Genomic DNA, 11,899 nt, shown 5'->3' with positions numbered 1-11,899 from the left:
AGCTGCCACTCGGCCGCTGCCTCCGCCCATCCGGTGCCCTGCTCCAGTAGGAGGGGAGGGTGGGCAGGGACCCGCGGGGAGGTGCCGTCCCTCGCCCTGTCGCTCAGGGGCGGGGGCTGCCCCGCTGACGGTAACTGAGACCGTGGTGTTTTTGAGGCGTTTAGGTGCGTGCAGCCGGCCTTCGTTAATGGGAAAGCTGTGTGAGGGTGCGGGTTGTTACCGAAATAAAAAGGTAATAGGGAGCGTGGGAGAGTAGGAGAGAGACTGGAGAAAGTGGCCAAGTGGATTTGTCTTGGAGTTTGGTCTGACCTTCGCTCACCTCATGGATCGGGGTGAATAAAGGAAAACCACGAACGTTTTCATATTATTTGCGATCGTTATGATGAGAGAGGGAGTTAGGAGAATCTTACCAAGTAGAGACAGAGCGCTGACGGCATTAAACTAGGATGCTACTTAGTGTCTTTGCTTGGTGCATTGTGCAAATTAACTAAAGCAAGAAGCCTTGGGACCCTTATCAAGGTCAGTCTCCTAATAAGAGTGGAGCCTATCTTAAGAAACTGGCAGAAACTGGTCCTGCGGGTGGACAAGAGCCCAGGAGCAACTGAGTCTGCGCAAAGACAAGAGGTCAACTAGCGGTGACGAGGAAGAGTCATCAACCTTCATCCCCACGACCCCCGACGACCACCACCAGAATACACTGCACAAGCGCAGATGGGAGAAGTTTGTGGAAATGACTCCTTGGAACTAATTTTAATACGAAGCGGGGACAGGTTAAGAATATGTATAGGCGTATTGTGAAACTTCATGCATATGTAACTCTTTACTGCATATAACCAAGGCAAGTTGCCGCATCAGGTGCGCATGACTTTAGCGGGACTAACCCCCATGCTGCCCAGCACTGAATAAACATACCTACTTTACAGTCTTACTGATTGTGGAGTCCGTTTTCCGCAAGTCAATGAGAAGTTTAGACCTCTTTTTGATTAAAATTCAAGTCTAGTGTAACAGCAAGATAATCATGCAAATGAACTTTCCCAAACACCACAAAAATCACTCCTGTCCCTCTGTTGTTGCCTATTATGCTATCAAGCGACTGTTGTACGAAATTCAGGTTCAGGCAGCTTTCACCTGCTTATCATTTGTGGGGCAGAGGCATAAAAAGCAGCAGTCATTTCTTTTGCTGCTGCTGCTTTTGCTTAGGAAGAGCACTAAGTACAGACACACAGTATTTTAGGCAGAGCTCCAGCTTCACCTGGCGCCATCCGTGATATCTTACATGCAAAGGAAGGAAAGGTAGGTGGTGTTAAAGGAGATGCAAGGTATGACAAGTGAACCACTCCTGTGGTATATATACCACACTGTGTATATATGATATACCACACTGTATATCATTGGACAAATTGGAAACCCCTGCAGATTCCAATTCTAATTTGACTGTCATGTTCTTTTTCCCAATTTTACTGCATAACACTGCTGTACTTGAGCAGTACTGCTTTCTTATACCTGTAATCCTGGTTCTGAGTCGCTTTGCACGCAGAGACAAGTTACACGTAAACTTCTTCAGGGCCCTGGGGAACTGCCTATCAAAGCGTGGCTGGCTGTTCTTTTCCAAGATAAAACTAGTTTAGGAAAACTGATAAATTGCATATTTGGCTGTATACCTCACTGGCAGAGCATCGGAACTTGTTGCTAGGCCCATTAAAGTCACTGGAGCTACATGCGGGTTTCATCTATATGGAGTAGTTTGCTGAATTAGGAGTAAATGTGTTTTCTTACAGGTGAATCTTCTTCATTTTTCACTAACAATCGTGAGTGCCCCCCTCACTGTTTTCTCACTCAGCACACTCCATTTCTGTCATGTAACGGATAGCCATCTTTCGTAGTTTACACTTTTCATAGAATTATTAAGGTTGGAAAAGACCTCCAATTTAATCTGGTCCAACCATCCCCCTACCACCAGCATCACCCAATAAACCATGTCCCTAACTGCCACATCCAGTCTTTCCTTAAACACCTCCAGGGACAGTGACCACCACTTCCCTGGGCAACCTGTTCCAATACTTGACCGCTCTTTCTGAGAAGAAATGTCTCCTCATTTCCAACTTGAACCTCCCCTGGCACAACTTGAGGCCATTCCCTCTAGTCCTATCAGTAGTTACCTGTGAGAAGAGGCCGACCCTCAGCTCCCCACACCTTCCTTTCAGGTAGTTGTAGAAAGCAGCTTTTTCTTGACCACCTTTCCCCTTCCCTTGTTACATTGCCTTTCCAAATTCTAGGTTCATTCCACTCCTCTTCCTCTGGCCAGCTGCAGTCAGCAGTCTGTCTGGTCCTTAGGCCTTGCAAGGAGTTTCCCTCTAAGGCCGTGTGACCCGGAATTTTGATGCAGATTTTCCTCTTCTCCAAAATCATGACATTTTATATAGTCATAATGAGTAGTTTTCATTTGCTTTTTTAATCCGGTGGGAGATTTTCATCAGTAGCACCCTGTTCTCATATTTTTTCCCTCAAGTATCACGGAGAGAAAAGTTTGTTGATGCTTTTTTTTTTTTTTTTTCCACTTCCTTTTTCAAAAGAGAGCTGAGGCTTCCAAGCCACCCCAAGTCCCTCACATAAAGGTATGGGGATGGTCACCTGAGTTGGGCAGCCTCTCAGAAAGTAACCTAGCTGATTCAACAGCAGGCCACAGATACCCAAATCAGCATGGCTTTCAGAGGCTTTAAATACTACCTACATTTTGACTAAAAGCCATGCTGATAATCAGGCTGCAAACAGCAGAGGCAAGCCTTTTAACCTACCTTTCAATAAGGTCTTGTCCTGCTCTCACTACCAACTTTCTCTTCCCAGCTGCTGAGCTGGCTTTGTCTCCTAGGGACTGAGGGTATGGGACCAGCTAACAGCTCTTGGAAGTTAAACTCACAGCTTTTTTTTCTCTGTTAGAAATACTACTCTCGAGTATGAAGGGCTCTGGGAGAGACAAGTATGTGACTTAGACAACTAATCAGATCTCTGGTCTGGAGGTTAGAGACAAAAAAAAAAATACCCTTGCTTCTTTCCGCATTCTCACTGGATCCTCTCTTTTTCTATCACCATGTTGGACAGGTGAAATAGACATATGTCTGCAACTTAAATAGACATTCTGCAACTTAACAAGGGGTTTTCAGAAGAAGTACATTTATTGCAACATTCATGAAAGCACGTGGCACTTGAGGCTGTGGGTATGTGAAACCCGTCTGTCTTTCTGTGAATGCATATTCTGCCTGCCTCCTTTGGTAGTTTTCAGAGACAAAAAAATGTCTTAACTTAGTGTTCCTTTTCTGTATAACTGGATAATATGAAGACAAAGAGGTATTTCAGTCCATCCTTCCTTGAGGGTTACTACCATACAGCTTTCAGTCAGAATGTTTAAGTTTTTTTTTTTTCCTAGCTGCATCACATGAGAAGCATCTGACCCAAGAGCAAGTTAAAAGACTCTTTGAGCAAACCCCCACACTGTTTTTATATTGTCATCAAAATATTTCTGCTTTTTCTCTCTTCTTTAAACAGATTTGTGAAGTCATTTCCTTGAAGGATCTCTCACAGATAATGTGAAGTATGCCGGTTCCCAAAAAGATTGTGTGACAAGCTACATCACAACTTTATGATTTGGGGGATCACAGTCTTGCCAGCAGCAGTTGTTGCCGTACTTTTGGTTGTTCTGAAGTACCTAAGGACTGTCCTGGTTTTGACTAGGATAGAGTTAATTTTCCTCCTAGTAGCTGGTATGGTGCTGTGTTTTGGATTTAGGATGAGAATAACGTTGATAACTCACTAATGTTTTACTTGTTGCAGAGCAGTGCTAACACTAAGCCAAGGACTTTTCAGCTTCTCACGCTGTCCTGCCAGAGAGGAGGCTGGGGGCGCACAAGTTGCTGAGAGGGGACAGATCCAGGACAGCTGACCCAGACTGGCCAAAGGTACATTCCATCCCATATGGCATCATGCTGAGCAATTAATAAATTAATTTGGGGTGGCTGACTGGGGTGTGTGTGAGGGGAACGGACGGATGAACAGACCACTGCTGAGGGATTGGCATTGGTCAGTGGGTGGTGAGCAATTGCATTGTGCATCACTTGTTTTGTACACATTAATAGTAGCAGTATTTTTTTTTCTTTATTTTCTGTCCTAATAAACTGTCTTTACCTCAACCCACCAGCTTTTACTTTTTTCTGATTCTCTCCTCTGTCCCACTGTGCAGGGAGGGTGAACAAACGGCTGCATAGTGCTTAGCTGCCAGCGGGGTTAAACCACAAGAAGGACATGCTGTGGAATTGCCCTACTTTGTTCAATTTTTGTACTTAGAGGTTTACAGTAGGAGATCCCGGGGAGTTTTTGGTCATAAACTGTTACAACCATACAGATATATGCAAGGAATCGTGACTGTTTTATTTCAGGAGGTATAAAAGCTGTAAATAGAACTACTGATAAAAATTCAAACATGGAAGTGTTCCCTTGGCTTTCGAATGGAAACAGATACAATACCATCTTAAAAAAATAAAAAATAAATAGCCTCTTATGCTTATCCAGAAGATATGAGTAGGGTCAGGCCTAGTATATCTGAGGTTTTATACTAGAATTGACAGTACATTGAAAGAGTCTTGCTTGGTTTACTCCACTCAGTAAATCTGTAGTCCCTCAAGGAAGGTTGATTATTGAATAACAAAGTAAACATCTTCCTAATAACTTAAAGAGATCTACTCATTTGTTAAATTATTTAGCATGCAGTCAGGGCTCATGATGGAGTGCCAGCTGTGGAATGGTATCATTTAAATTGTAAGGTTATACTAACCAGTGGGCAGTTGACACTGTGTTATGAGTGTTCATGCTGTACATGTCTCCCATGGTGTTACATAGATCTAAGATAGTCTCATGGTCCATTGATTCCAGCATTTGTAGCATCATAGAAACCATGAAGGTGGCTGCTTTCTAATGTATGTAGAAATGAACTAAACGTGAGATCTGAATCAAACAGACAAGGTCAAGGTATTGGCAGGGGAAGGGGAATTAAATCTGATTAGGTCTGCAGTCAGAAAGCAATCAGTGATACATCCAGATCAATGTAATACCAGCAAAGTCTTGCTTTGCTTTGAGTCTAACAAACTTTGCAGGACCATCAAGCACAGGTCCAGCAGGAGCAGGACTGCACCAGTGGGAGCAGCAGCAGGGGAGGGAGCAGCAGAGAACAGAGCAGCAACCAGCTGTTGCAGTGCCCTCTGGACCAGTGGCTCATTCAAACAGCTTCTCCTGTCTCCTTATACGTGTGTTTTGTACAGTTCTGCTAAAATAAAAATAGTAATAATAAAAAAATAAATAAAAAATCAAGTACCTTCTTAGGAGACAAATGCATTAACCTGAAATAGAGTATTATACCTTTAAAGCTGTTGTTATCTCTTTGGCTTTCCAGATCTCAGGACAAATCCTTCAGACAATCCCAGACTCCAAGAAGTCAGCAGACCTGTTTGCATGACTAAAAAAACTTGGTTAACACTGCTCTGAAGTCGATGATAAATCAATAGTGACTTTAGCTGAAATTGGGTCACTCCTAGGAAAAAGGAAAATGCATGTCTAACAGCTTTTAAAAATGCACGTGGCAGACAAAGCAAGGTGTTCCCCATAACAATGCAGATGAACCTATACCATTTACTTGGGCCTTCTGCTCGTGTAGTCACCATGGGGAGGATGTGGGTGAGATGTGTAAGTTATACATTAACATTGAAATAAATGTTTCCACGTTGTATTTGAAGGAGCTGCACTGCTCCATGTCCTATAAAAGAGAGCCTTGCTGTATACACTAGGGGGCAGAGGCCTTCTGTGCATGGACATCTTTGTAGCTGGATTAGCTGTTTGACACGAACACGATTCCAGTCTGAACTCTGTTACACGCTGTGATAATACTTGGAGATTTTATTGTCATCAGATTCCTGCAAAATACATTAGGTGCACCTGTAGCCCTCTGTGGAGAATTTATCTGTGAAATGTCTCATGTTGCAAACCTCCTGGCACTACCAGAGCCGTTGTTTTGAGACCAGTTGTTTGTCAGATTACACCACGCTATTCACACGCTTGGTTTTAGCTCTGCTAGTTTCTGCTGGTGCGGTTGTATTGTGGCAAGTGTTCCCACTGCTGGAGCTACAACTGTAGCAGCAATAGTAAGAAATCAGGGAATGTAGCAAAAATATATGTCATTCCCCTGTGAGGTAAGGGGGAAAAAGTCCTATTTTGATTTTTGTTAAAAAGTGACAAAGAAAAACAAAAAACACAGTGCTTTATTTCCTTCTGTTTCTGAAATTTACTCGAGTCTTCATGTTAAGCAGCAGCTTTCCAAAGGATCCGCTGTCATACTTCTGTAAGTTTCTTTACATGGAAGCACTTGGAATAGTTTATTTTAATAACTTTTAAAGTAAATTAATTAAGTTTGTTTTTAAACCCTTCCCCTTCAGCAGGAGTGGCCATTCCTAAAATAGCCTTCCCAGGCATGTAGTTTATTTAACTTTGCATTAATACCATTTAATCAAGCCTTGAATTAGGTTTTGAAACAACTCAGTTAAACTGGTTCAAGCCAGTTTGATTTTCAGTTATGCAGTAGCTGAAGAGTTTATTTCATTTTAAGATAAATAAGAGAGTTCACATGGGTTTTCTACTGATCAGACAAAGCAGTTTTAAGTCAAATCTACGGTTAAACCACCGCAGCTTTCCGAAACCTTAGGGTTTTTATTTTTCTTCTTGTACAATGAAACCATAAGTTGAAAAAAAAAAAAAAAAAAAAAAAAATGCTTTTATGTATCGGGGAGGTTCAAGCATAGGTCTCAAATTAAGGAAATACTAATAACTAGTACCTCCTCATCTTCTTTATAACTTCCCCCCCCTCATCACCATGTGACAAACATAAATTGCTTCGAGAAGAACTTCAGAAGGTATTTATTTTTAAATTCTGCAAGGTCTTACACTTTGCCAATGAATCATACTCCTTATCTTTAATTTTTCGTAAATGCAGTTATGCTTGCCATTTTCCATTGCCTTGCTATATCTCACCCAGATCACCTTGGTGTTCCTCCAATGCTGTCCCAGTGATATCACTGTACATCTCACAGCTGTTTTGATCTAACAGCAGTATGTGTTTCCAGAGCAGTAAAACTTTGCAGATATTTTCGGTGACACCCTTGGTCAAAAACAGTCTTCGTGAAACAGTTGTACTGCAACTCTCACAGACAGGCCAGAGTTGGCTGTTGCAGGTGCATAAGCTCTATCAATTTAAGCCTGTCCGTGTTTGTGCCCCAAAGTCCTGTTTGAGCCTGGAGTTCATTTGGGCCAGGGGTGGGTTGAAGCACAGCTGCTATTTAACAGCTCCCATAGTGAGAGACAATGGTCAGAGAAAGAAAGAAAAGAGAATGGCACACAAATCTGGCACTGTCAAGGTTAGCCTAGCAGAAAGTCGTTACCCAACAGAGAATTACAGAGGAAAGGACATTGCAAATAAATAAAAACCACAAGCATTATTTTGAATACAAGATACGGGTTTTCCAAAATGCCTGTAACATCTGTGGAGATGTAGTTGCTTTTTCTTAAATCCACAAGAGGAACTGGTTATTTGCACAGCACCAATGGAGACAGTGTGGTCCTAATAGAAGGAGAAGGGGAAAATAGCAGGGTAGAGAACATGCTGTGATAGAGTCTACATGAGCACTTGTACAAAGGGGGATGCTGCATCAGAATTTGGATCTGTGCTCAGTAATGTAGTCTGAAATCACTGACTGGTCTCCTGCAAAACAGCTGTGTGAAAAACTAGGCAGGCGGTCTGGTTTCTCCTTGGTTCAGTCAGGAGCTTTACTCTGCTCAAAATCTTTGGTAGAAGAATAACACCACTCTGTGGACACATTGCCTGATAGTCACTAAGCAGTTCAGTGCTAGCATCTGTGCTGTCATTGAAGGCAGCATAAAACTCAGACAGCAGGTAGGCGTAGTGCTATCAGAAGAGCTGCAATACTCATATCCAAAACAAAAATGTACAGTTCCTCATGACATGTAACTAAGGTATAATTTCATCATTTTCCCTATGAAGGCAGATGAGTTTACTAATACAAATGGCAGGAAAAAGCAAATGTAACTCCACAGACACCTCCATTTTATTTGTGGATGACTTATAGCTCTTTTCAAGTGTGAGTATAAAAGCTGTGATAAATAATGTCAACATCAGATAAATTATTTAAAAAGAAACCTACCTTCACTGTAATTCAGAGAGGGAAACAGTAATGGTGGTGACTTTCTGTATGAGCAAGAGTAGCATATATGAGACCGACTTTTCCCATGTACTCATTTCAAATGCTGAATTTGAGATAACTTTAGCCTCATTCTTGTACATGCTGAGAAGACAATACTTAACACTTTATGAAAGCCATGGTTCATGAAAGTCATGGCTTAGTCCAGATCAGGTTCCTTTTAGACATACAGAAATAGAGACACCAAAAGTCACTGTCCAGTTTTGAAAATGTTACTCTTTACCCCTCCCTGCCTTATTTTTTTAATCTGCATGATGTGAAAGACGATAATGAGTGAGAAATGCCTTGATAGCCTGAGAAGGGGTAGCAAAGTCTCATTAATGAAGATAAGCAATGGCCACTGTACTGCACAGAATGCCAACCCACAGATCACTGCTCACCCACTGCTGCTTTCCTCCCTAAATTATATTTCTGTCTCCCATGTCTTTCTGCAGAGCTATTCACACTCCTGTTTATTTCAACATTCATACAAGAGGTTCCATAACCACAACAGGTTCATTTCATTCTTCCACCCTGTGCAAGGGTATTAAAAGCCAGTCAAATCATTTCATCTCTTAAAGTAATTTCCTCTCTCAGAAGGACAGTGTGACACTTTTTATAAGCCTGCTCTGCTAGTTCAGGGAAGACTCCTTGTGAATGCTGAATCACGTCTAGCCTGCAGATCCTGATATGTAGTTAAAACAGTCAATGCCACAGCAGATGCTCTTGACAGGTTTTGGCAGATAAGTTTTTCTAGACCTTGAAAATACAAACTTGTTTCCACTGTAGAGGTTATATGTGAACACAAAACATCCAATTCTAACCTCAGTTCTGAACTGTATCTGATGGTCTCTGAATTGAATGAATCTGAATGGTCTCTGACCTTGTGGACACTAAGGGAATGAGTAAGCTAGCTCTTCTAATACTGAGGAGAGCCTTCAACTGCTGGAGCCAGAGAAGTTTTGCTGCAGGAAGGAAGTGGGAGATTTGAGCAACAAGGAGAGAAGTGCTTGTGGCTTGGTCACTGATTTGGGATGCTGATAGTCAAGGCTGGCTTCCCTGTTCCTGCACAAAGTTCCTAAATGTCCATACAGCACAGAGACAGGAATCTTGTTGAGGCCTGTCTGGCTTCTCAGAGAGTAAGCTCTTGGACAGAGAGACCGCTGCTTATTATTTACATGTGTGTTTCACTAAAGTCAATGAACTTCTAACTCTAAGGTCATTTGAATAAATTTTTGGTTTGGTGGCTGAGCCAAATAAATCAGAGTAGGGCTGAGATCAGTTTGAACTGATCATGACAGAGGTATCTTGGGGTTTTCTGTGCATTCACAAGAAAAAATGTGAAATGTTGCTCTGACTTGTGGAATGTACTTTATTCAATCCCAAATTAAATCTTTCTTTACTTTGAATGAAAAAAAAAGTTAATTAGCAGGCTAACATAATAAAATTCTTGATGGTAGCAGCCATCACTTCTGCAAAAGCAAGCACTCATCTAGTCTGTATAACAGGCAGATTTGAATATCCTCTCTGAGAGTATCTCACCTGCATCTCCCAGTTCTCACAGCAGTGTCCTGTCAAGCCTGTTCTACATCTGCCATGTTTAGTTAAAGGGAGGAACCTTGCCTAATGTTGTGATTTTTCTTGTCTTACAATTTGATCTTTGCTAAAAGACAATATATTTCTGACATGCTATAATGGTCCTTTTCATTGTTGAGAACAGTAATGTAGCTTTTGGTTCGACCAAAACTATACTGCAAAGTTGATGGAGAGTCAATCATTCCAAGCATGTGCTGAAAGAGGCCAGTTCACAGCATCTCATTTTTCTTTGGGTTTGGTTTGGTTTGGTTTTTGAATTATACAATGGACTTCTATAAATAGGATATAATCTTACACTGAAATCTATGGGAGAGTGGAAAAAGCATAGAAATGATATCAGTCTCCTTGGGACTTTTCTAGATGACCTCTCCTTTCTTTATCATAAAAAATATGAAATATAACTTAAGTTTAAAGAGATCTGCCAAATACTTTGGTCTAAACTACATCTTATGGGATTGGGAGGCTTTTTAATGTAAAATATTTCTTGCAAAGTCTGAAACAGGTGTAAGTTGACTCATAGCAGAAAAAATGAATCATAAAGAATAGCTACTTTAATATTCACAGCAATGAACCCCAAAGCCTCCAACAGTGTCAGCAAATTGTAAAAATGACTCTAAATACCAAGTGAGCTAAAGAACTAAAGAAAGGGGAAAGAAAAAATAGCAGACAGGGAGGGCAATGGGATAGTCAAAAAACAGGGATAATAAAAACAACAAACAAACAAACAAACAAAAAATCTTAAAAATTTTCCCCCTTCAAAAGCAAGACTTTTTTGGATGTGTGCAGTCCAATTTGTGCCTGAAGCCCTGACAAAAAGCAATGAAGTTCTGAATAGGGATCATATTGGAAGATGGAGCTCTAAACAAATACCTACACTGTTTCATTGCCCATTTTATCGCAGAAAGTAATGCAACTTTCTTCATCTTTTTCTGTCTTTCTTCTGTGCTTTTACCTCCCCATTGCATGCTAACTGAGGGTCCATCCTGCCAGATGCTGAGCTCACTGTGGTCCTCATGCTGCCAAGTCCCGAGTACCTTTGAAGCCACTGCAGAACCGGTGGGCCCGAGGATTAAACTTCTCACTGCCCATTGCTACGTCAGGGCCTGATCATGTCAAAGTATTATTTTAGGAAGATGTATAGGCACTTCCAATTCAGGTAGTTGCTTTAGCATGTTGTTTGGTAGTTGTGGGCTTCCTGGGTGCAGAAGTCAGCTTGTCCTTGTAGATTTAGGATAAGAAGAGCTGCTCCCAAGAACTTGTACAAGTAACTTACCTAGTGTGTTGGTTTCACTGAAGTTCATCATGCAAACGTGAGCATCTGGAAAAGTAATGAGGAAAAAGGCTTTAGCTGTGGTCTGTGGTGCATGAGACCCTTAGCAGCTGCTCAGTAATGGCTCAGGAGAGGCTCCTGAGCAGAAATACAAATATGTGTTTCAACTGAAAATGTGAGAGCAGAGTGGATGGTAAAAAGCAAAGCAACAGAGATGCTGAGGAACAGCAGCAGTCCCGAATGCAGCTGCTCAATGGATGTTTATGCCAAGAACAAGTGCTCTGTGGGCAGCACCAGGCACTGTGTCGTGTTGCAAGCCGCCCTGGCCCTGAGTGCAGCTGCAGTGTGAGGAAACGAGCCTTCTTAAACTGCATGTTTTTTGCACGGGCCAACCTCTCCAGCCTGTCCAAGTCCCTCTGAATGGTATCCCTTCCATCCAATGTGTCAACTGCACCACTCAGCTTGGTGTCATCCTCAACATCCAGAGCTGCTTGTAGCATGGTCTGGCAGGCAAGAGAGCCTGTGTTACTTTCTGTGCTACTGCTTTTCTGCATCACCTTGGGCCTCACACTGTAGCTCCTGTTGCCCTCTGTCTTCTTACTTATAGAAGTAAGTAATTCTCACTTACAGAAACCAGCTGCTCACAACTCGGATGGATGTACTGCTGGCTAGGTAAAAAACTGGCTGAATTGCTGGGCCCAAAGGGTTGTTGTGAATGGAGTTACATCTGGTTGGTGGCTAG

This window comes from Cygnus olor, chromosome 3, assembly GCF_009769625.2.
Source record: "Cygnus olor isolate bCygOlo1 chromosome 3, bCygOlo1.pri.v2, whole genome shotgun sequence".
Lineage (NCBI taxonomy): Eukaryota > Metazoa > Chordata > Aves > Anseriformes > Anatidae > Cygnus > Cygnus olor.
Note: the sequence above shows the minus strand (reverse complement) of the source record.